Source organism: Neovison vison, chromosome 11 (genome assembly GCF_020171115.1).
Source record: "Neovison vison isolate M4711 chromosome 11, ASM_NN_V1, whole genome shotgun sequence".
Lineage (NCBI taxonomy): Eukaryota > Metazoa > Chordata > Mammalia > Carnivora > Mustelidae > Neogale > Neogale vison.
In genome coordinates, this window is record NC_058101.1 from 52739837 (window position 1) to 52764035 (window position 24199).

Sequence of the window (24199 nt, forward strand, 5' to 3'; positions counted from 1 at the left end):
TTCAGTGTTTCCTCATTCTACATAGCCTGTAAAAGACATTTAAAATTACACACTGATTTCACTGGCCTGACACGTTGTTTCCTTTGCTCTCAAAGTAAGGTTCACCTCAATGGCCCGTACTGGTAATGGATAGGTTACTACTAGTACTTGAACCCTCTTCAGTAAGGAACTCACTCCCTCATAAGCAGCTGTTACATCTTAAAGGGCTGCCATGGTTGGAAAGTTCTCTTGTGGAAAAGCATAAATCCAGAGGGGTTGAATAAAGGAGTTTCTGGTCAGATCACTACACGCCATCAACACCAAAATCCAGGAAATCTGAAATCAAGTGAAATAAGTGCTCTTTATTTACCTTTGATGGATCTCTTAATACAAGTCTGCCTAGCAGGGGAGGACAGGGCTCATGTCATGTATAATTAGATTATAATACTAATAACTCCTCTTGCTTAATATATATAGAAGTAAATATTTCCATCATTTCAGGCAGATACATATACTTCTACATCCTTAGAGGTTTTTTTTTAACTCCATTTGAAATTTCATGATAGATATATTCAATTTCCATGGCTTTCTTCAAATGGCACCTGAGAGACTATAAATTATTCATGTACTGGGAGGAGTCAAGATGGTGGAGAAGTAGCAGGCTGAGACTACATCAGGTAGCAGGAGATCAGCTAAATAGCTATCTAAACATTGCAAACACCTACAAATCCAACAGGAGATCGAAGAGAAGAAGAACAGCAATTCTAGAAACAGAAAATCCACCACTTTCTGAAAGGTAGGACTGGCGGAGAAATGAATCCAAAACGACGGGAAGATAGAGCGCGGGGGAGGGGCCAGCTCCTGGCAAGTGGCAGAGCACCTGAGCACTAAATCAGGACTTTTAAAAGTCTTTTCCACTGAGGGACATCATTCCAGAGGCTAAGCTGGGGTGAAGCCCACGCTGGGTCAGCGTGGCCCCAGGTCCCGCAGGGTCACAGAAGGATTGGGGGTGTATGAGTGTCACAGAGCTTACAGATGTTAGAACGGGGAAGCCGGCTACAGAGACAGAGTGGAGGAGTGAGCTCTCAGCTCGGGGTTAGCTTGAACCGGTTGCAGGCTGGGTGAGCTTGGAGCATGCCCAGAGGCCAGGGAGACGGGAGTGATTGGGCGCTATTTTCTGAGGGTGCACTGTGGAGTGGGGCCCGAGCTCTCGGCTACTCCTGGGCTGGGACTGGGAGGCCGCCATTTTCATTCCCGTCCTCTGGAACTCTACAGAAAGCATTCAGGGAACAAAAGTTCCTGAAAGCAAACCCAAGCAGATTACTCAGCCCCGCCCCTCGTAAGGGCGGTTCAATTCTGCCTGGGGCAAAGACACTTGAGAATCACTACAACAGGCCCCTTCCCCAGAATATCAACAAGAAATCCAGCTAAGACAAAGTTCACTTACCAAGGAGTGCAGGTTCAATACCAAGGAGAGCAGAGGAATTCCAGAGGAGGAGAAAGCAAAGCAAGGAATTCATGGCTTTCTCCCCATGATTCTTCAGTCTTGCAGTTAATGTAATAATTTTTTTCAATTATTTTTTCTTCTGCTGCTAAATTTTTTTAACTTTTACCCTTCTCTTTTTTAACATTTTTAACTAGTTTATCTAATATACATGTATATATATTTTTCTTTTTATATTTTTTCTTTATTTGTTTTCTTTTTTTGTTTCTTTTTTTTCTGAACCTCTTTTTATCCCCTTTCCCCCCCCACGATTTGGGGGTCCCTTCTGATTTAGTTAAAGTGTATTTTCCTGGGGTCTTTGCCACCCTTTTAGTGTTTTACTTGCACCTTCATATACTCTTATCTGGACAAAATGACAAGGTGGAAAAATTCACCACAAAAAAAAAAGAACAAGATGCAGTACCAAAGGCTAGGGACCTAATCAAATACAGACATTGGTAATATGTCAGATCTAGAGTTCAGAATGATGATTCTCAAGGTTCTAGCCGGGCTCGAAAAAGGCATGGAAGATATTAGAGAAACCCTCTTGGGAGATATAAAAGCCCTCTCTGGAGAAATAAAAGAACTAAAATCTAACCAAGTTGAAATAAAAAAAGCTATTAATGAGGTGCAATAAAAAAATGGAGGCTCTCACTGCTAGGATGAATGAGGCAGAAGAAAGAAGTAGTGATACAGAAGACCAAATGACAGAGAATTAAGAAGCTGAGCAAAAGAGGGACAAACAGCTACTGGACCACGAGGGGAGAATTCGAGAGATAAGTGACACCATAAAACAAAACAACATTAGAATAATTGGGATTCCAGAAGAAGAAAGAGAGAGGGGAGCAGAAGGTATATTGGAGAGAATTATTGGAGAGATTTTCCCTAATACAGCAAAGGGAACAAGCATCAAAATCCAGGAGGTGCAGAGAACTACCCTCAAAATCAACAAGAATAGGTCCACACCCTGTCACCTAATAGTAAAATTTACAAGTCTTAGTGACAAAGAGAAAATCCTGAAAGCAGCCTGGGAAAAGAAGTCTGTAACATACAATGGCAAAAATATTAGACTGGCAGCAAACTTATACACAGAGACCTGGCAGGCCAGAAAAAGCTGGCATGATATATTCAGAGCACTAAACAAGAAAAACATGCAGCCAAGAATACTATATCCAGCTAAGCTATCATTGAAAATAGAAGGAGAGATAAAAAGCTTCCAGGACAAACAAAAACTGAAAGAATTTGCAAACACCAAACCAGCTCTACAGGAAATATTGAAAGGGGTCCCCTAAGCAAAGAGAGAGCCTAAAAGTGGTAGATCAGAAAGGAAGAGAGACAATATACAGTAACAGTCACTTTACAGACAATACAATGGCACTAAATTCATATCTCTCAATAGTTACCCTGAATGTTAATGGGATCAATGCCCCAACCAAAAGACACAGGGTATCAGAATGGATAAAAAAACAAAACCCATCTATATGTTGCCTACAAGGAACTCATTTTAGATTAGAAAACACCTCCAGATTTAAAGTGAGGGGGTAAAAACAATACCATGCTAATGGACAGCAGAAGAAAGCAGGGGTGGCAATCCTTATATCAGATCAATTAGATTTTAAGCCAAAGACTATAATAAGAGATGAGGAAGGACACCATATCATACTCAAAGGGTCTGTCCAACAAGAAGATATAACAATTTTAAATATCTATGCCCCTAATGTGGGAGCAGCCAACTATATAAACCAATTAATAACAAAATCAAAGAAACACATCAACAATAATACAATAATAGTAGGAGACTTTAACACTCCCCTCACTGAAATGGACAGATCATCCAAGCAAAAGATCAACAAGGAAATAAAGGCCTTAAATGACACACTGGACCAGATGAACATCACAGATATATTCAGAACATTTCATCCCAAAGCAACAGAATACACATTCTTTTCTAATGTACATGGAACATTCTCCAGAATAGATCGCATCCTGGGTCCAAAATCAGGTCTCAACTGGTATCAAAAGATTGGGATCATTCCCTGCATATTTTCAGGCCACAATGCTCTGAAGCTAGAACTCAATCACAATAGGAAATTTGGAAAGAACCCAAATACATGGAGACTAAACAGCATCCTTCTAAAGAATAAATGGGTCAACCAAGAAATTAGAGAAGAATTAAAAAAATTCATGGAAACAAATGATAATGAAAACACAACAGTTCAAAATCTGTGGAACACAACAAAGGCAGTCCTGAGAGGAAATTATATAGCGGTACAAGCCTTTCTCAAGAAACAAGAAAGGTCTCAGGTACACAACCTAACACTACACCTACAGGAGCTGGAGAAAGAACAAGAAAGAAAGCCTAAACCCAGAAGGAGAAGAGAAATCATAAAGATCAGTGCAGAAATCAATGAAATAGAAACCAAAAAAACAAGAGAACAAATCAACGAAACTAGGAGCTGGTTCTTTGAAAGAATTAATAAGAATGATAAACCCCTGGCCAGACTTATCAATAAGAAAAGAAAAAGGACCCATATGAATAAAATCATGAAGGAAAGAGGAGAGATCACAGCTAACACCAAAGAAATATAGACAATTATAAGAACATACTATGAGCAACTTTACGCAAACAAATCTGACAATCTGGAAGAAATGAATGCATTCCTAGAGACATATAAATTACCACAACTGAACCAGGGAGAAATAGAAAACTTGAACAGACCCATAACCAGTAAGGAGATTGAAACAGTCATTAAAAATCTCCAAACAAACAAAAGCCCAGGGCCAGATGGCTTCCCCAGTGAATTCTACCAAACATTTAAAGAAGAACTAATTCCTATTCTCCTGAAACTGTTCCAAAAAATAGAAATGGAAGGAGAACTTCCAAACTCATTTTATGAGGCCAGCATCACCTTGATCCCAAAACCAGACAAGGATCCCATCAAAAAAGAGAACTACAGACCAATATCCTTGATGAACACCGATGTGAAAATTCTCACCAAAATACTAGTCAATAGGATTCAACAGTACATTAAAAGGATTATTCACAGGGGCGCCTGGGTGGCTCAGTGGGTTAAAGCCTCTGCCTTCGGCTCAGGTCATGATCCCAGGGTCTAGGGATTGAGCCCCGCATCAGGCTCTCTGCTCAGCGGGGAGCCTGCTTCCCCTCCTCTCTCTCTGCCTGCTTCTCTGCTTGCTTGTACTATCTCTCTCTGTCAAATAAATAAATAAAATCTTTAAAAAAAAAAAAAAAAAAGGATTATTCACCATGACCAAGTGGGATTTATTCCAGGGATGCTAGTTTGGTTCAACATCCACAAATCAATCAATGTGATACAACACATTAATAAAAGAAAGAACAAGAGCCATATGATACTCTCAATAGATGCTGAAAAAGCATTTAACAAAGTACAGTATCCCTTTCTGATCAAAACTCTTCAAAGTGTAGGGATAGAGGGCACATACCTCAATATTATCAAAGCCATCTATGAAAAACCCACCACAAATATCATTCTCAATGGAGAAAAACTGAAAGCTTTTCTGCTAAGGTCAGGAACACGGCAGGGATGTCCATTATCACCACTGCTATTCAACATAGTACTAGAAGTCCTCGCCTCAGCAATCAGACAACAAAAGGAAATGAAACACATCCAAACTGGCAAAAAGTCAAACTATCACTCTTCACAGATGATATGATACTATATGTGGAAAACCCAAAAGACTCCACTCCAAAACTGCTAGAACTTGTACAGGAATTCAGTAAAGTGTCAGGATATAAAATCAATGCACAGAAATCAGTGCATTTCTCTACAACAACAAGACTGAAGAAAGAGAAATTAAGGAGCCAATCCCATTTACAATTGCACCCAAAACTATAAGATACCTAGGAATAAACCTAACCAAAGAGGCTAAGAAGCTATACTCAGAAAACTATAAAATATTCAGGAAAGAAATTGAGGAAGACACAAAGAAATGGAGAAATGTTCCATGCCCCTGGATTGGAAGAACGAATATTGTGAAAATGTCTATGCTACCTAAAGCAATCTACGCATTTAATGCAATTCCTATCAAAATACCATCCATTTTTTTTCAAAGAAAAGGAATAAATAATCCTAAAATTTATATGGAACCAGCGAATAGTCAAAGGAATATTGAAAAAGAAAGCTAAAGTTGGCAGCATCACAATTCCGGACTTCAAGTTCTATTACAAACCTGTCATCATCAAGACAGCATGGTACTGGCACAAAAACAGACACATAGATCAATGGAACAGAATATAGAGCCCAGAAATAGACCCTCAACTCTATGGTCAACTAATCTTCGACAAAGCAGGAAAGAATGTCCAATGGAAAAAAGACAGCCTCTTCAACAAATGGTGTTGGGAAAATTGGATAGCCACATGGAGAAAAATGAAATTGGACCATTTCCTTACACCACACACGAGAATAGACTCAAAATGGATGAAGGACCTCAATGTGAGAAAGGAATCCATCAAAATCCTTGAGGAGAATACAGGCAGCAACCTCTTCGACCTCAGCTGCAGCAACATTTTCCTAGGAACATCGCCAAAGGCAAGGGAAGCAAGGGCAAAAATGAACTATTGGGATTTCATCAAGATCAAAAGCTTTTCACAGCAAAGGAAACAGTCAACAAAACCAAAAGACAACTGACAGAATGGGAGAAGATAATTGCAAATGACATGTCAGATAAAGGGCTAGTGTCCAAAATCTATAAAGAACTTAGCAAACTCAATACCCAAAGAACAAATAATCCAACCAAGAAACGGGCAGAAGACATGAACAGACATTTATGCAAAGAAGACATCCAGATGGCCAACAGACACATGAAAAAGTGCTCCACATCACTCGGCATCAGGGAAATACAAACCAAAACCACAATGAGATATCACCTCACAGCTGTCAGAATGGCTAAAATTAACAAGTCAGGAAATGACAGATGCTGGCGAGGATGCGGAGAAAGGGGAACCCTCCTACACTGTTGGTGGGAATGCAAGCTGGTGTAACCACTCTGGAAAACAGCATGGAAGTTCCTCAAAATGTTGAAAATAGAACTACCCAATGACCCAGCAATTGCACTACTGGGTATTTACCCTAAAGACACAAACATAGTGATCCGAAGGGGCACATGTACCCGAATGTTTATAGCAGCAATGTCTATAATAGCCAAACTATGGAAAGAACCTAGATGTCCATCAAAAGATGAATGGATCAAGAAGATGTGGTATATATACACAATGGAATACTATGCAGCCATCAAAAGAAATGCAATCTTGCCATTTGCGACGATGTGGATGGAACTAGAGGGTATCATGCTTAGCAAAATAAGTCAATTGGAGAAAGACAACTGTCATATGATCTCCTGGATATGTGGAAGTGGAAATGCAACATGGGAGGTTAAGGGGGTTAAGGGGGTAGGAGAAGAATAAATGAAACAAGATGGGATTGGGAGGGAGAAAAAACACAAGTGACTCTTAATCTCACAAAACAAACTGAGGGTTGCTAGCGGAAGGGGGATTGGGAGAGGGGAGTGGGGTTATAGACATTGGGGAGGGTATGTGCTATGGTGAGTGCTGTAAAGTGTGTAAACCAGGTGATTCACAGACCTGTACCCCTAGGGATAAAAATACATAATATGTTTATTTTAAAAAATAAATAAATAAATTTAAATTTTAACAAAAGGAAAAAAAATTCATGTACTTACTGTAAATTAAAATTTGATCACTTTTTTCCATTTGAAGATGTTTAGACATTTTAAGAATTGCTTCAAGAAAAGACTTTGCATTTTGTTCAAGGTATGTGAAGATGTTCATTTGTTCCTTCCTACGCTTTTCCCTTCATTTAGTCATTTAATGTACATTTTTTGGCAGTTAAATACATAGGATAATAAGTGTCGAACACTCCCTCCCCTTATGGTGCTTATGGTCAAGTGAAGAACACCAATATGTAAATGGATAAGATTTCTTAAATTGGTGAAAATGGAAAAGTATTTGCCAAGTTTGTCACTCATTGTATATTTAGTAGAAAAACTGATATAAAAGCAGGAGGTACTGTCTATCATTTCAGTATTAAAAGTCAAACTGACATTCTGAATAACTAGAATCATACACCCAAATTCCAAATTTTGAAGTCACACATTCCACAACAGACTTATTTCATGTTAACAAACTATAGAACAGTAGCTCTCAAAGAGTATTTCCAGAAGCTCTGGGGGTCACTGAGATACTTCCCAGTGATTCCCTGGGTTCAAAATTATTTTCACCAAAGTTTTAAGATGCCATGGCTTTTTTTTTTTTTTTTTTAAGATTTTGTTTATTCATTTGAGAGAGAGAACAAGAAGAGGGGGAGAGGGAGAGAAAGGTTCCCCGATGAGCAAGGAGCCCTACATGGTATTCAATCCTAGGACCTGGGATCATGACCTGAGCCAAAGGCAGATGCTTAACCATCTGAGTCACCCAGGCCCCTCAATGCCATGGCTTTTTCATTCTCAGTCTCTCACAAGTACACAGCTGAGCTCCCAGAAGGCTACATGTTGTGTGACATCACAACAGTCTATATATAGAAGTAGACAGAAGAATCCAGGTGTCTTCTAAAAAGTTGGGCATTTAAAGAGACTAGCAAAATGAAAGGCAATGATATTCTTCTCACTGTTTTGTTTTAGTTTTGAAAAGTTTATTCTTTTTATGAATACATGGTATTTATGTTAATATGTAACGGGCTTATTGCTTTAAGATAACTTACAAAATAAGTAACAACAGATTTTATTTTAATTTAGAATATTATATATGTATTTGTGTATATTATATATAATATCCACATAATCACAAGCTCTTTGTGGTCCTCAGTAAGTTTCAAGAGTTTAAAGGGATCCTGAGACCTAAAAGTTGGAGGAAGTGCTGTTGAATATGAAAAGTAACATATGTGACCTTGTAAACCTCACCTCTGTCACGTGTCTTCCTTGGAAATCAACAAAGTATAAAATTCACCTCTAAAAGTAGACCCTTGTCTAGGTTAATATGCACATGTTGTTGTAATGACTGGGGTCATTAAAAATAAGAAAATATAAATTTGTGAAATTTTAAGAGCCCTAGAGAGTCTCAGAAGTCAACGTTTTCATTTTATTGATAAGGAGACCAAGGTCAAGACTGATTATATGGTTTGTCATAAATGAAACAGCTGGTCAGTACAAGAATAAATCTAGAACCAGGTTCTACCAGCCCTTGCTTTGTAGTGTTCTTACTTATATAAAATATTTTTGATTCAAAAGAAACTAAATCGCCATATTAAAATATAGATAAAGTATAATAAATATTTTTCAGGTCTCTATATTCCAGGAAAAAGAAAATCATTAAAAAAAAATAAAAGTAGGCAAAGCTGTACATGTTCATTGCTACAGAACCTGCAAATTTTATTCAACAGTCTTCTTTGTACATTTTCTACCATCACATACAATGAGGGACAACAGAACTTGAGGAATAGGACTCCTCAGAAGGACTGATGTCAGTCTTCCTTCAACAATTATATAAAACAGATGGATGTGTGTCCTACTATTAAGCCACTTAAAATATGAATGGGAAAAAGCATGATAAACAACCTAAAAATGATCTACTTCCTCAAGCTACAAATTATGGAAATCACACTAATTGTGACTAATTGTTTAATATCCACTTATACACACACACACTAGCCCTGTCACAATTAATGTTTCTCCATTCTTTTTAACTAGGACATTAATGATGTTGTAAAAAAAAAAAAAGCAATAGAAACAAAAGGCTAAAGCTCAAATGTGACAACAGCCTATTGATGTTGGAGATGTTAATGGATTTCAACTCTATGGCTTATTGACACTTGTGGTTTTTAGATCTGGCAGAAAAGTGATCAGTGTATTGAGTGAACATCAAATCTGAATCTACATATTGTCACAGCTAAGAAACCATATAACAATCTCTTCAAGGTCTTAATACACAAAAATTCAGAAATAAGTCAAGCTGTGTTTCCTACTTACTAGCTGTGTAAGGAAAAGGAAGAGGAGGGATGACAGGAAGGACAAAGGAAAGGGGAGATTGATAGAAAGGAAGGCAGAGAAGCAGAGGGAGAAGTAAAAATGGAAAAAGTGGAAGGCAGGGCAGGATGGGAACAGCAGGAATGGGTTAGAAGATCTCAATTAGCCAAACACTTGATTTATCAGAGAGGTGGTCAGCAGGGCACTGTTGTCTCTTAAGTGATGAAAAGGACTGAGCTGCTTAGTGACAGGCTAATTCAATGCCAAAGAACAGAGAAATAGCAATCGAGATCAAAAGTCCAAGAACACAGAGAGTTAAGGTAAAACAGAAAGTGACAAATTAAAGTTCAATTTCAGTTCATTTATTTGGTAAGCAATCTTTGTCTTCATACAAATAATGAGAAGGTTAAGCCAAGTAAAAGTTGCTAAGGCACCTGAGTGCCTACAGTGCATGCTAGGATATGCTGTGTGCCCCCTGAAGTCCCCTCACCTTCCAGGGGCTTAGAGGTGAGAGGGCAGATAGGGCAACACCAGCCATGCTCCTCTGCTGCTCTAAGTGACCTGGTTGCAATTGCAGATCTCCATGTTCTGCCATAGCTTAAAAATATATAAACCTGACTTACAGTCAAGTTTATATATTTAGTGCTTATAAAAATAAGCACTTTTTATTGGGCTTGGTTATGATTGAGTGGTGCCCCTGCTCCCCTCCCCCCAAATTCATCTGCAAAAATCTAACCCTCAGGACTTCAAAATGTGACCTTACACAAAAACAGGGTTGTCACTGATGTCATGAGGGTGGATCCCAATCCAGTATGACTGGTGTTCTTACGAAAAGGTGAAATTCAGACACAGAGACATGCACAGTGGGAAGACGATGTGAGGACGCATGGAGAGAGGACAAGCCATCGACAAGCCAAGGAGAGAGGCGGGAACAGATCCTCCCCTCACAGGCCTCAGAAAGAAAAAACCCTGTGGGCAGTCAGATCTTGGACTTCAAGCCTCCATCTCTGTCGTTGAAGACCCCCTGGTCTGTGGTACTTTGATACTCAGCCCTGGAAGACAGTATAAGTGCTTTCTACGTACCTGCTGTCCGTTCTTCTCAGCACATACCCTGCATATCCCCTGCTACATACTCCTCGTCATGTAGGTGTGATTCCAAAACCCACTTTCCACAAATGGGGAAGCTGAGACACAGAGCAGTAATGCAAAGGACGCACATTCCATTAAGCGTCAGGACTAAGATTCAAACCGACCTCCTTTTCTTACTTCAGAGTACCCGAGTTTAATTGCTATGTACGACTGCCTCTCACTGAGGTGCAACAATTTCTAGAAAACAAAATGCAAGGTTTGCTAATGCTTCTTTTTTCTAGACCTTGTTCATAGTTTCCCCCATCCAAGCCATCTTGCCTCATATGGTTCCAGCTACCTGTTATTTCTCTGAATCTTTCCTGGAATGGGGCTGTGCTTCTTCTGTGTGTTACTCCAGAGAAGCACATACTATGTGGTATTGTAATTGCTATTCAATTATTTGTTTCTCCCAGTCGATTCTGAGCTCCTGGAAGAACTGGAAAGGGGTCACACTTGATCCTTGTTATATCTGTGGCGCCTAGAAGCAAGCCTACACATCAAAACAATTCAATACATATTTGTCAGATGAGTCAATTAATGCCAAGGGAAGCCCTAAGGAATTCTGTGGGAGCTAACTTTATTAAACACAAACACATATGCCCAAGTGTATTAAACACACGTACATATTGGCTATATGACAAGACAGACATAATTTGAGAATGACAGATACCATGACTTTAATACTGTTTATCATTAGACTTATATATGAAAGGAGAACACTTCAGTTTCTTGAAAACTCTCCTTCAAAGGAAATGGAATAGACTGTTTATGAAACATGTACACACTAATGAGTTAAGCATTTCGAAGGGTGGGGTTCATGTTACACATCACTGTAAACTGAAAACCAGAGAAGCTGACCTAATACAAGGCACCAGCAGAGTAAACTCTGGCAAAAAGTGGTTGACTTGAGTGTGATAACGGAGGCAGTGTCAGTTGATGATTTTCTTCCAGCGAACACTCGGTTCTATCTTTCTGAAAAGCTGCCAAATTAATTTTGATTATAAAGTCCCTGGCAACTCTAAAATGCCATGGGGAGAGAGACCAGAGACAGATGTGTTAGTTGAAAGAAGTGACTTAGAGTAGAAATTCTGCTTCACATATAAAGATAATGATATTTAGCATCTAACACCTATTATTTACAAGAAACTGAGCAGGTGATGGGAAAATAAGATTTGTGCATGTAAACATGTTCCCACAATATATCCACCTATGGGGACGCCTGGGTGGCTCAGTTGGTTAAGCAGCTGCCTTCGGCTCAGGTCATGATCTCAGCGTCCTGGGATCAAGTCCCACATCGGGCTCCTTGCTCGGCAGGGAGCCTGCTTCTCCCTCTGCCTCTGCCTGCCTCTCTGTCTGCCTGTGCTCGCTCTCTCTCCCTCTCTCTCTGACAAATAAATAAATAAAATCTTTAAAATATATATATATATATATATATATATATCCACCTATGGTTCCTTTAAAGGCAATTTCTCCTCTCCATTAAGTTTATAAGTTGTTTATCTCATGTTTTTTTTTTGTTATTGTTTTTTTAAGATTTTTTAAAAGAGTGGTGCCTGGGTGGCTCAGTTGTTAAGTGTCTGCCTTCAGCTTAGGTCATGATCCCAGGATTCTGAGATCAAGCCCCGTATCGAGCTCCCTGCTCAGCAGGGAGTCTGCTTCTCCCTCTCACACTCCTCTTCCTTGTGTCCCCTGTCTGTCTCTCTCTCTCTGTCAAATAAATAAGTAAAATATTTTAAAAATATTTTTAAAGATTTTACTTATTTATTCGAGAGAGAGAGGACAAGTGAGAAGCAGAGGGACAAGCAAGGAGGGAAACAGACTCCCAGCTGAGCAGGGAACTCAATGTGGGACTCAATTCCAGAACCCAGGGATCATAACCTGAGCTGAAGGCAAACTCTTAACAGACTGAGCCACCCTGAAGCCCCCACAGACACGTTTAAAACAAACTCGTATTTCATAATTAAAGAGATATGTTGCAAGAGATCTTTGGAACTCTAGAGATAAATACTACTCAACATCAAACTACCTGCCTTTAATTTTGGTATTATGAGACTTGAAGTTCATAATAGTGAGTGGCTTAAACATCTCCTTATCTATGCTTTGCTTTCTACTATCCAGGATTTGCAGAAGTAATGGATTAACTGAGACAGTAAATGTACCAACAGAAGCACATAAGCAGAAAATAAGGATGTCTCCCAGTGTAAAAGTCAAAATTTAGCAGGATCCATGCTACAGAACACAGTACACTCAAAAACCATCTATATTTACAAATAAAACAATGCTAACTTCGGAAGTAGGAGTACCAATATATATGTATATATTTTTAACTTTTAGAGGTAAAATAAAATCATGCTTTCTTTAAAAGTGTGAAGAATGGTTATAGCAAACTGTGTTTCACCTTTTCTCTTTTGGTTCCTTTTCCACTTTAAGTTTTAAAAATTTAATAAGGGCAAAAAAGAATGTCCAGCAATCACGGTTATAAAAAAGCACAAACTCCGAAAGCAGATGCACTTGGGTTTGAAGTGAAGTTCTTCCCTTTATGCTCCATTTGACATCAAGCAAATTCCTCTCAAAATATTTTGTCCCCATGTGTAGAATGGGAATAAAAAATCAACCAACCGCTGGCCTGGTTTGAAGACTAAATAAAATTAGTCTTCAAAATTATCTGATGTCGTGGGTGGTATATATAAATAGGACCCTGTAAATGTTAGATATTATGACTCTAAAAGTGGCTGAAAGGAAAGACAGCCAGATCCATCTAATCCACTCAAGGGAACAAAATGATGAGAACAGTAAAGGGGAACAGGAATTTCTCTTTTTGCTAAAAATGTATGTCCCCGGATAGTCATTAATGAAACCTAAGAAGTAGTTAGGCATGCTTTATCAAGTTTTCCTTTATAATTAAAGTAAGTAAATATGTAATCAAGTAAATTAAGAAATTCTGACAGGAACATGGTATTTTTAGCTGAATCCACACACAATGAAAACAGCTCCTACACTAATATTTATTGTCCATTCAATGGATGAGAGTAATTTGTTACACATTCCCTTTTGGTGAGGTACAATGGGGGGTAGAAGAGATAATCTCAAGGGATCATTCAGTCTGGAGTGAGTGGCAGGACAGTAAGAACAATGAACTGTACAAGAGGCTATGACTGCAGCATGCATGGTGCCCTCTGAGAAGGTGGATACAGAGGGCCTGGAGGGGTGGTGGCATCTCAGAGAACCACTGTGGAGGCTGAAGAAAAAGTAAGAGAGGACAAAAGAGCTGCCCTTGTGACACCTCCGTGTGGGCTGAAGAAAGGCATTTCTTCCTCACTGCAGTTATGGAAATGTGTGTTCTGGGGGTGCCTGGGTGGCTCAGTGGGTTAAAGCCTCTGCCTTCTGCTCAGGTCATGATCCCAGGGTCCTGGGATCAAGCCCCACATCGGGCTCTCTGCTTGGTGGGGAGTCTGCTTCCTCCTCTCTCTGCCTGCCTCTCTGCCTACTTGTGATCTCTGTATGTCAAATAAATAAAATCTTAAAAAAAAAAAAGAAATGAGTGTTCTGTTGAATAATTTGTATATAATGCATATACAAATGTGTGTGTGAATGAGTGTGAGTGGGTCCGTGTGTTAGAGTGACCTCAGAGTTTGTGAGTGTGTACATGTATGTGAATCTGAATGTCAACGTCAGTGTGCATGCTGTATGCATGGTTGTGTGTGCATGTGAGAGAGAGAGTGTATGGACAACCTTTACAAAGTCTCACTGACATCTGAACACGCTTCTTATGTGCAGTGCTCTTGAGCATTCTAGAGCCACACCATTATACCTGGCAGGTCTAAGAGGTGAGCTCAACTGGAGGGAGGAAGAACCACACCATCCCCAAAATAATGGAGATAGTCTTTGTTACTAGCAGAATTTGTAGAAAGGATGGGTATTTCTGGAAGGGAACACAGAGTACTGCTTCTGTGACTTGGTCACTAAGAGGACGTGGACGAGGGGGCAAGTTTAAGATACTAGATAGCACTTAGCAGGCATATGTTTTCTCCAAATCTCAAGAATTATCCCTGGGAGCTGGAACTTCCTTCGACTGTAAAATATAGACTTAGTGTGGTCGTCCAAGATCACAACAGTAACACAAGATGAAATTGGTATTTTAATCTAGATCAGTCCACTCCAAAACTGATGCTTGTAGTCACTGTCCCACAGCTAGCCACCAGAAGGTCAGCAATTCAAGAAACAGAGAGTGGTTTGAGGGAAAAGCAAGGAATTACCTTTCACACTGCTAAATTTGGGATGCTCACAGCAGGTCTAAATCAAATTGAGTAAGCTGAAGATTCCGATCTGGGAGCTACTGTTAGACTTAGAGGCTAGAGCTGAAATTCCTGACTCGGCAAATAGTTCCAGCTGGTTCGAGGCATGGACTCCACCTAGATAAATCTGTGTCATGAGTGCACACAGGAGTTGTACTCGGAAACACTGTAGCCTCTCAAGAAATTAATTCTTCTTCCCTGTGTGTATGTTACTATTTAACTAGATGCACTGAGTGCCTGGGGGAGAATGAGAAATAGAGCAGAAATGCAAGGAGAAAAACTTAATTAAAAAAAAAAATTAAGTCTACTCCAACCTAACTTTGTAGCAAGAGAATACATTTTTCTACATTTTGAAAGCTCTCTTTGACTTATCAGGAGTGAAACCTGGACTATACAAATAATCTAGCTTTAGCTGCAGATATGATACAAGGCAGTGATTCTCAAACTTGGGCAGAAACGACAATCACCTGGAAGTCTTGCCGAAACACAGCTCACTGGGCCCCTCCCCCCAGAGGCTCTGATTCAGTGGTTTCATTTCTAGCCACTTCTCACATGATGTGCTATTGCTGGCCCTGAGAAAACACTGAGAGTTATTTATGTAAGGGAAGTTCTCACCACCTGCCAGATACAAAGTAGAAGCCTTTCATGGAAAGAAGAAAGTTTGGAATGGACACAGCTGGGTTGAAAATGATGTATGCATCTCTAAGAAGATTCCAAAGACCTTCAGCCGAGAGGTTAGGAACTTAACATACAGCCACTTTCAATACCCCCATGTAAGATAAGTGAGAGGCAGTCTGCGACCGGGCTGGGGCTCTCCTTCCTTTTTATATATGGTGTGACACAAAAACAGTGAGGCAGGAGAGGAACAGGGACATCTCTGGATAGATGTACCTGGCGCAGCTCCTTGATCCTGTCTGGCCCAGAATGCTGGGCATGAGACCCAGTCTTCCTGTGTTCCCTGGAAAAGATGAAATATGTCAAAAAGGACAGCCAAAAAATGGCCAATCCAAGGATTCTGCATATTAAGGATGGGTAAAGAGCCAGTTAATCAATATGTTAGGTGTTTGTGCCATGTAGTCTTTGTAGAATATACTTAACTCTCTTGGAGAACTGACACAGCCAGAGATAACACGTAAATGAGTTGGTGTGGCTGGATTTGGCCCCACGGGGGCGGGGGGTCGTGGAATTTCTTTGCATGCAGCAGTTTGCCCATCTCTACTATAAACCACGAGGCTCCTCTCATTTGAGGGATCTCAAAAAAGAGAAGCAAAAGAACCTTCATCTTTCACAAACCATGTAAGAATTATCACCCCCAAATGGACAAGAATATAAGATATCTGTGGGAAGTACAAGGCACTGTCTCTGAGAGTATCAAACAGTATCTCTGATCCCAGAGGAAAACAAGGACACGTGCAGCGCACAGACCAGAAGCATCTCCCCCTCCTATTATGGGATATGGGAATGCAGCTGTGCTCTCAGGGCCATCTTGAGGAAGAAGGAGGAGGAGTGTGGACTCATTGAAGATGACACGTTCTTGACCTAGCACAGGATCTTCACACTGACTGAGGATTGAGTTAACTATAATCGCAGGCAATTGAAAGAGAACAACAGAAACTGAATATAGCTGAAATAGCTTTATTTAGCAACGTGATTTTCTCTCTCCATCAGTTTGTTCAGGCCTCACTCACCGACAAGTAGAACAGAATATTGTTTTTGTATGTCTGAGTGTGATGTGTAAATACCTATCCTGTTACAAGAAAAAAAAAATACCATTTCTGTCATCTTGCAAGTTCTCAAGGACCTTCCTAAAACTGGAGTCAGGATAGAAAACGTTTCCTCAGTGCATATGACGTCATAAGTAGAGGTTCCATTAATTCCTCATAAGTATCACACACAGAGCACCTGTGAGATTTTATCACGAGCAAGCTTTACTTTTCTAAACTTCTACTGCTAGACTGAAACTTTGTTCATAGATATGACTTAAAGGAATTTTCCAGATCTCAGCAATGGCCCAGAACACAGAGTAGGTGTTCAAATTTTGTCTGGATTTATTTGAATTGATTTTTACTTGACAAAAATTAAAGTTATTGCCATGATACCTCCTCATTAATTTGTTCTTGCGGCATCTATGTCGAGTACTATAATAGAGGGAGATTGTTGTGGTTGACCGCAAACACATAATTATTTTCAATTACCTTTAAAAAAAAAAAAGGTCAAGAATTTTGTTTAGAAATTTCATTTCGCAGAGGGCTCCTGAGAACTTCCAGTCAATCTGTTAAATGACTAGTTGTAGAAATTCTCTTGCATCTCTCCCTCCTCCCGCCCCCCTGCCCACTCCATCTTCTATCCCATCACACTGTATCAAAAATAGAAAAGCGAACAATACAGAGCTGGACTATGTACGTGATTTCTGCTTAGCTGAAGAGACCCATTAAAAGTTTCCTGGCTTCAAGAATCATGTTTAGAGGACTACATAAAGCAGGGACACAAAATGTGCCAAGGAAGACTTCTTAGTGTATACAGCTATCGAGTTCTCAGAAGTGGGAAAAAGAGAATGTGAGAGAGTCGTGTTATCGGTCTCTCTCAGCAAACCCATCAATCTTCAAAGGACAACTAAGAGGAAAGCTGTTGTAGGGCATGCCCACTGAAATAAGCTCCCAGCCTTATTATCCCTGCCAGAACGGGCTGAATGGGTCCAGCCTCAGGGAGTGCGGCTGACAGAGTCCACCTGATTTCTGGAGAGATAATGACTAGGTGCGGGAGTGACAAGGAGGCTACTGTGTTTCAAGCTCTTCCTTTCCTCGTCCCAAACACTGACAGCAGAGACAGAGGGCATCCTTCAGAGGTCTTGAACAAACTGAGTTATTCAAAGCAAGTAGAAAAAGGTCAGGAGATAGAAATGCTCAAATCTTCCATGTCAGAACCCTTCTAAATCAGTCAACAGGGTAGCAGAGAAATAGTATGTGTAACTATAAAGTTCTTTTATTGGAGTTATAGTCTTATGCTTAGGATGCTTTCTGGGAAACCCAAAAATGTATCAGATGCCTTTTTTAATTGGGTTAGCATAAAGGGAGTTAAATATCTGCATCCTTTTTTTTTTTTTAAGCTTCTTATTTTTAAACACTGGGGTTGAATATAACACGGCACAATTTTATAACAAGCTTTAAAGAGACCAATGGTTCCCCAAGTATACTTTCCAATACATACTAATTATGTATTGCCAGTTATTTTCTCTATCAATTAAGATTTTCATTAAGTGCAGAGAAATATCTCAATTGCCTTCCCCAAAAGAATAAAACACCTTCCAATTTGTGCATTAGCATAGAGTAGGCATTCAATAAATATTTGCTGAAAGAACAAAAGCAGAAGTAACACTTTTTGGATGTGATTTTGGGCTTCATTTTCTCATTTTTTTTTAAATTGAATAACTTATCTACTTGGAATTCATATGAATTCAAAATATAAAATGGCATTGCATAATCTAAATATAGCTCCCCAAACACTGAAACGTTACCCAGTTTTCTCCTCTTGCTCACAGTTCAGTTCCTCTTCTATTTAACCATTCCCTTTTTCTACTACCTGCTGAGCTCCTACTTAACTTCATTAGAGGCATTCACATGCAGTGAAAAAAGATAGGAAAAACAATAGCTATGATTTTGATTGCAGAACATTTTCTCCAACATCATGTATGGTTGTGGTGGGGCAATCCATTTCAGTCCCCGCCTACCCCTGGGCCACCAGAATGGTCATATGGCTTAGGCCTGGTCAGTCTTAACATTCTATTCTCTTCCCAGTGACTGGTCAAAGGGTAATAATGTCCTTCCACCAAAAGGCTGGTCATAGTCTTCCAGAAATATTTGACAAATATTTGGGACTTGGGAATAATAGGGGTTCCCGGACTCTGGCATAATGAAAAACCAGTTAAATTAACAGCCACACAGAGCTATATTTTACCCAGTGTGTTGAAAACCCATTTTAGAATGGAGAAAAACAGAAAAAGAAGTATAAAGAATGAGAGAAACAAGAGGTAAAAGAGTAGAAGAGGGAAAGTATAGGAGAGAGGGAAGGCAGACAGAAGACAATGAGAATGAGAATAAACAGTTACTCATAATGGCACATCATTTCAGCTTCTGGTTCCAGACATGCCCAAAGCCAGGCAATTCCTGGGCTCCCATGTTAAATGAACCAATGAATTATAGGATAATCTAGTTAAAATTATTTCTTGACACTTGCAACTGAGAACATCCTGATTCATATACTCTTTGACCTTAAGATTAAGACAGAGCTGCAAGTAGCTAGATATAGTAATTTGTCTCTTATTATGAGGATACAAAGTGATATTCCATAGGAAAATACAAAAAGAAGCTCACAGGCCCTCAGCTGCAATGGGAGAATACTGGCAGCCTGTACATACAATGTGGATGAAAGGCACATGAGAGATAATATAAAGAACATTCCAAGTGGAGGGATGAGTGTGAATAAAAGGCAGTGTGTCAGGCACTGTTCAGCTGATGACCCAAAGCCCACCAGCATTTCCTTCTCCCCAGCCATCTTACAGGTAGGTAGCTATGATAGAGTGCTGGCCAATGAGAGTGAGCCCAAGAATGCTGGGGAGGGGTTCTGAGAGAGTATCTACTTTATTGATAGGAAAAAAGTATGCAACAAGCTAACATAACCCTTTTTTACTCCTTTCCACTTCACCATTTTCCTTGCCTGGAAATATGGAAGAAAAGTCAGGGATGCAGCATCCATATTGTGAATATGAGGTAACAATCACGAGGACAAAAGTAAACATACTCAAGATGGTACAACAGAAAAGCAGAAAGAACTTACTGCCTACCTTTAAACTTTTCTAACATAAACGCCATCAGTTTGTTTAAGATTCAGCAAATTTTAGGTTCTATTACATGAATCATTTTTAACTGATATAGAGATGCTGGAAGTGACAGAGTATATATGAGAAGAGTCAGAGCTGAGGTCTGGCAGTTGAACACATAGCAACCACATGTTGCTCTTGGTGCTTACCTCTGCTGAACAGTTGCTAAATGATTTGGGAAAGACGACGCAGAATAACACAACGTTTAGTCAACTGAATGGTTTGAAGCTGGAATGAGACTGGCACTAGATTGTACAGGACCTGAGATTCAAATGAGGGGCAGAACTTTATTTAGCAGAGAAGCTATAACATTTCTACGTATGTGTGGATAAAACACGACATATTCATGGATGAACTGAGTGCAGGAGTGAGAAGAGCTCTCTGAAATTCGCTGACCTTAGCACGGAAACCAGGAAGAACTTCACAGTATAGTGTGCTAACAGTTTGATTCCGTGACCTCTTAGTCCCTCAAATCACCCCTGGAAGTATATTTTAAAAATTAAATGAAGAGTATTTGGGTTATAAAATTCGTAGTCTGGAGTCTGTCATTATGTGGCTGAAAACACCTGGCTTCTCACCGAACCTATTCGCTTGCACTGGCTAATTTACATGCATGAGTAAGAAAAAAATGAAGTTTAAGCTTTTCTCAAAATAACCTCGGGAACGGGAAAGCATCTTACATGAAACAGTTTCATATATAATTACACAAAATGGAAGTTAAAATATTAAGCATAAACATTCCAATTAAAGGAAATGGAAATGAGAAAGAAAACTGTGGATAAAATGGTTGCTTTCTTATTTTTAGGTTATACAACTTAATTTCACTTAAGATTTTTTTTTTTAAACTTTCTCATTCTTAACTAACTACTAAAATGATAAACTGGGCAGTTAAGCTTTCTTTTCCTCTTTGCAGTTCTTTGTGGTACAGAACTAGTGGATGAATAGTCCAACTATCCTGAAATGCAGACCATTTAAAAAAATTTTTTAAGACCCTTTGTATATTTTTTCAATTATTTGAACCATTATTGAAAATGCATGCTTATACTTGCCTAAGTGCAGACAGACAGGAAGCAAGAAGCTAGCTTTGCAGACGTATTATTCCATTCGCAAACACTCCATGGGGCATGAATGGTCCAACATGGTATTTCTCTAAGTGTAAAGTCTACTTTTTCAGAATAAAGCATTTGCACACAAGCTGACAGGCCTAATACCCTGATGGACGAAAGCAAAAAAAACAACTTTCCCTTCCTTGTCCCTTTCAAGTTGAAAAATCAATTGGAGATGGCCTTTCTGATCTGATTTTTTTTGACACATATACCAGCAAATAACTTCCCCTATTGCTAAGTTAAAATAGAAACTGGGAAACACTACTCCAAAATACTGCTGCAATTTGTCAAGCAAAAACATTTTTTCCTCTACCTTCCGCAACTCACAGCAATATTTTTGAAGACAGAAATACTTCCAGCTCGTTAAAAACACTACTCTAGGATGATCTGTTCTCCTATAATTTGTTGCAGGAAAATACATGCTGCCTAGACGATATCTATCAATATTTACATTTCAATACTCTCTTTCTGGATCCTTATGGAAGTGAACTGATATCTTTATTCATAAATTTGATTCAGAAAGCTTTTAAGTCTGGAAAGCATGTTCATGTGTCTGTTCATACATTTCTTTCTTTTTTTGAGGGGAGCAGTCTTGCTGGAAGGCCTTTCATTTTATTGACTGCGGCTTATTATTACTGTAGTTACCATGAACTTACCTCAGATTTCCAGAAGAACTCTGATTAAGAATACATTGCTGTGTCATAAGAATTTACCCAAACTAAAAGCCCAGTGGAAAACAGGTGGCCCTACTTTTACATATTACCATGGGACAGAAGTGAAACCCAAGGACAGAAACAAAATTAGGCAAATACAGATATGAAATCTCTCCAAGCTATTCTCTTGTCTGCAGAAATAATTATAGTAAGAAAAACTAGCACAGTTTAAACTATCACTGCAGATTAATGGAATATATCTTCATTTTGTTTTGTTTTGATAATGGCATTCTGGCTTAATCATATTTTTATTTTTTGCTGTATAAAGGTCATACACATGTTTCACATTAAGAAAGTAACATAAATCACAAATTTGTATTCTATGATTTTAAAATCATGGTTGTTTACTCTATATTAACTTTTTCATGAGATTCTCTGTAAATTACCCACTAAATAACACATATTTTTAACAAGACATCCGAAGCAGAATCTAGTTCCCAGGTTTGTTTTTACTTCATTGTTTTTATTCATGTATCATAGTTTAATAGACCTTAAATGCTGTTATTTTTCAATTTTAAAGACCGAGTCCCAAAGTGATTTCTAAACATTAAAATCTCTCTTTCAAATATTTTCATTCCTCTTGGAAAATAAATGTTTAAAGAAAACATTTTAATATTAAGATAAAAATCCACTGTCAATATTTAAGTTGTATAACAGAAGTTTGGTTGAAATTAATTAATTCATTAAAAATAGGAAATTAATTGAAATTAATTAATTCATTAAAAATAGGAAAGCAAAATCTTCAGGATAAAAGTCAGGAAAAAGCTTATAGTTCACGCATAAGTATTTAAAATACAGCCTTAGATATAAACATGTGTATTTTTAATGAAAATAAACACACTTCTGGGGACTGAAAACTACAACGTTAAGAAAGCAAAATACAAAAAATTAAAACATAGCACTTTCAGAATATACAAATCAACTGATATGCACATAGCTCACATTAAAATTATGACAATTTGAAAACTGGCTTAGAAAATTAAACTATGAAAAACAAGCTGATTCATTTCCCCCCCCAAATCCTCAGAATCCAATGGAAGTATTCAATCAGAGCTCGCCATCTCTCAAGCACCCTGTACCCTTACTGTGTTCCCCAAGATTTTATAACATGTTCCTGTTAGGGTGGTCCCCCACTGCCCTCAGCCACTCTCCACTCCCGGACTCCAAACTCATCAAAAGTTTTAAGTTAGGTGAATAGAACCAGCGGTGTAACTCTTCATTGGAAATCACTATGTCCTTTGTTCTGGTCTAACGCTCTCAAGGGTAGTCTGATACTCTCTCAACCTACCTCACGGAGGTCGCCATCTAGTGTGAGAGAGGAGGCAGGGAGGGAGAGGAAAGGCATATGCTAATTAGGCTGTTCCTCAGAAAGCACTTTTAGCTCAGGGAAACCAGCCATTTACTCAGTATTTCTTTCTTCAAGTAGTGTGGCAGAACTGAACAGGAAAAGAGACAAAAAAGAAAACAAGAAATGTATCATGGGTGGTGAATTTTGAGTCAAGGTTGAAAATCACTTTAAAGTTCCTGAATAAGCTCATTAAGAAAAAAACACTGAGAGACATTTAAGATTTCACACTCAAAAAACATCTCCTGTTGTAGAATCTTTAAAGGTCTTACCTACTTTAAAATTTGCTAGTGCATTTGTTTTGTCTTTTTTCACTATTGCATTTCAATGTAATATATTCAATCAGGAGAGGCCAGAGTTTTTGATGTACCGGTACATTTTAAATGTTCTGTTCTTTAATTTGAGGTTTAGTTTTTAAAAATAGTGCATACTTTAGATATTTAAGTATGCACTATTTAAGGGTAAAAATACAGTTCACTGAATATTTTCCCACTTCAGAAACGATTGTTTATTTTAAAAAAATGACCTTCCTACCACACGTCAATTCAGATTAATAAATTCTGAGCCCAGATCAGGTCAATAACCATCAAGGCCTGATATATTTTTTTTTAAACTTCACCTTTTTTGGCCTGAAGATCATACAAAATTAAAAGGGGAAGTAATAATTTGTACCATATAGGAAAGTGCATCATCTGCTTTCCCCATAGCCCAGGGCTATGTACCTCCTCAAAGCAGGACACAAGCTCTCCCTCTTAGGAGATGTTTATTTCACTCTAAAGCAAAGGATGACATATATAATATAAAAATATATATTTTTCCAAAATATTTAATCTGGACTTAGTTTTATTAAAGAAAATTGTACTTTAAATTTACTCCCCATGATTTTTCAAAACTTGAAGAAATCTAATAGATTTTTTATAAGAACACGACTACTATCCACACACAGTGCTTAGTATAAATGGAGAGTCTAAATACATATTTGTATAATTATATTAGTTGGTTGGCTGGTTGGTCAGCTGATTGATTTGCTGGCTGGCTGGATGTGCATACAGATAGATGAACAGAGGAATGTATGATGGATGGAAGCAGAGAACAGAAGGAGGGAAGAAGGAAAAAAGGGAAAGAAGGAATGTGCTCTAATAATGAAACCTAATATATAAAAGAGATATACCTGGAAAGAATCTGGATGGAGATATTATAGTCTGCAAGAAATTCCTGGGGATTCTTTTGACATTGTTTGAAAACCACTCACCTGAGG

The 24199-nt window shown here is 38.6% G+C and overlaps 1 protein-coding gene across 4 annotated transcripts in view; it reads right to left on the minus strand.

Annotated features, from left to right (window-relative positions):
- The window catches only part of SLIT2 (slit guidance ligand 2), a 360466-nt gene that overhangs the window by 230773 nt on the left and 105494 nt on the right, over nt 1–24199 (minus strand). The gene's annotated exons all lie outside the window — the stretch shown is intronic.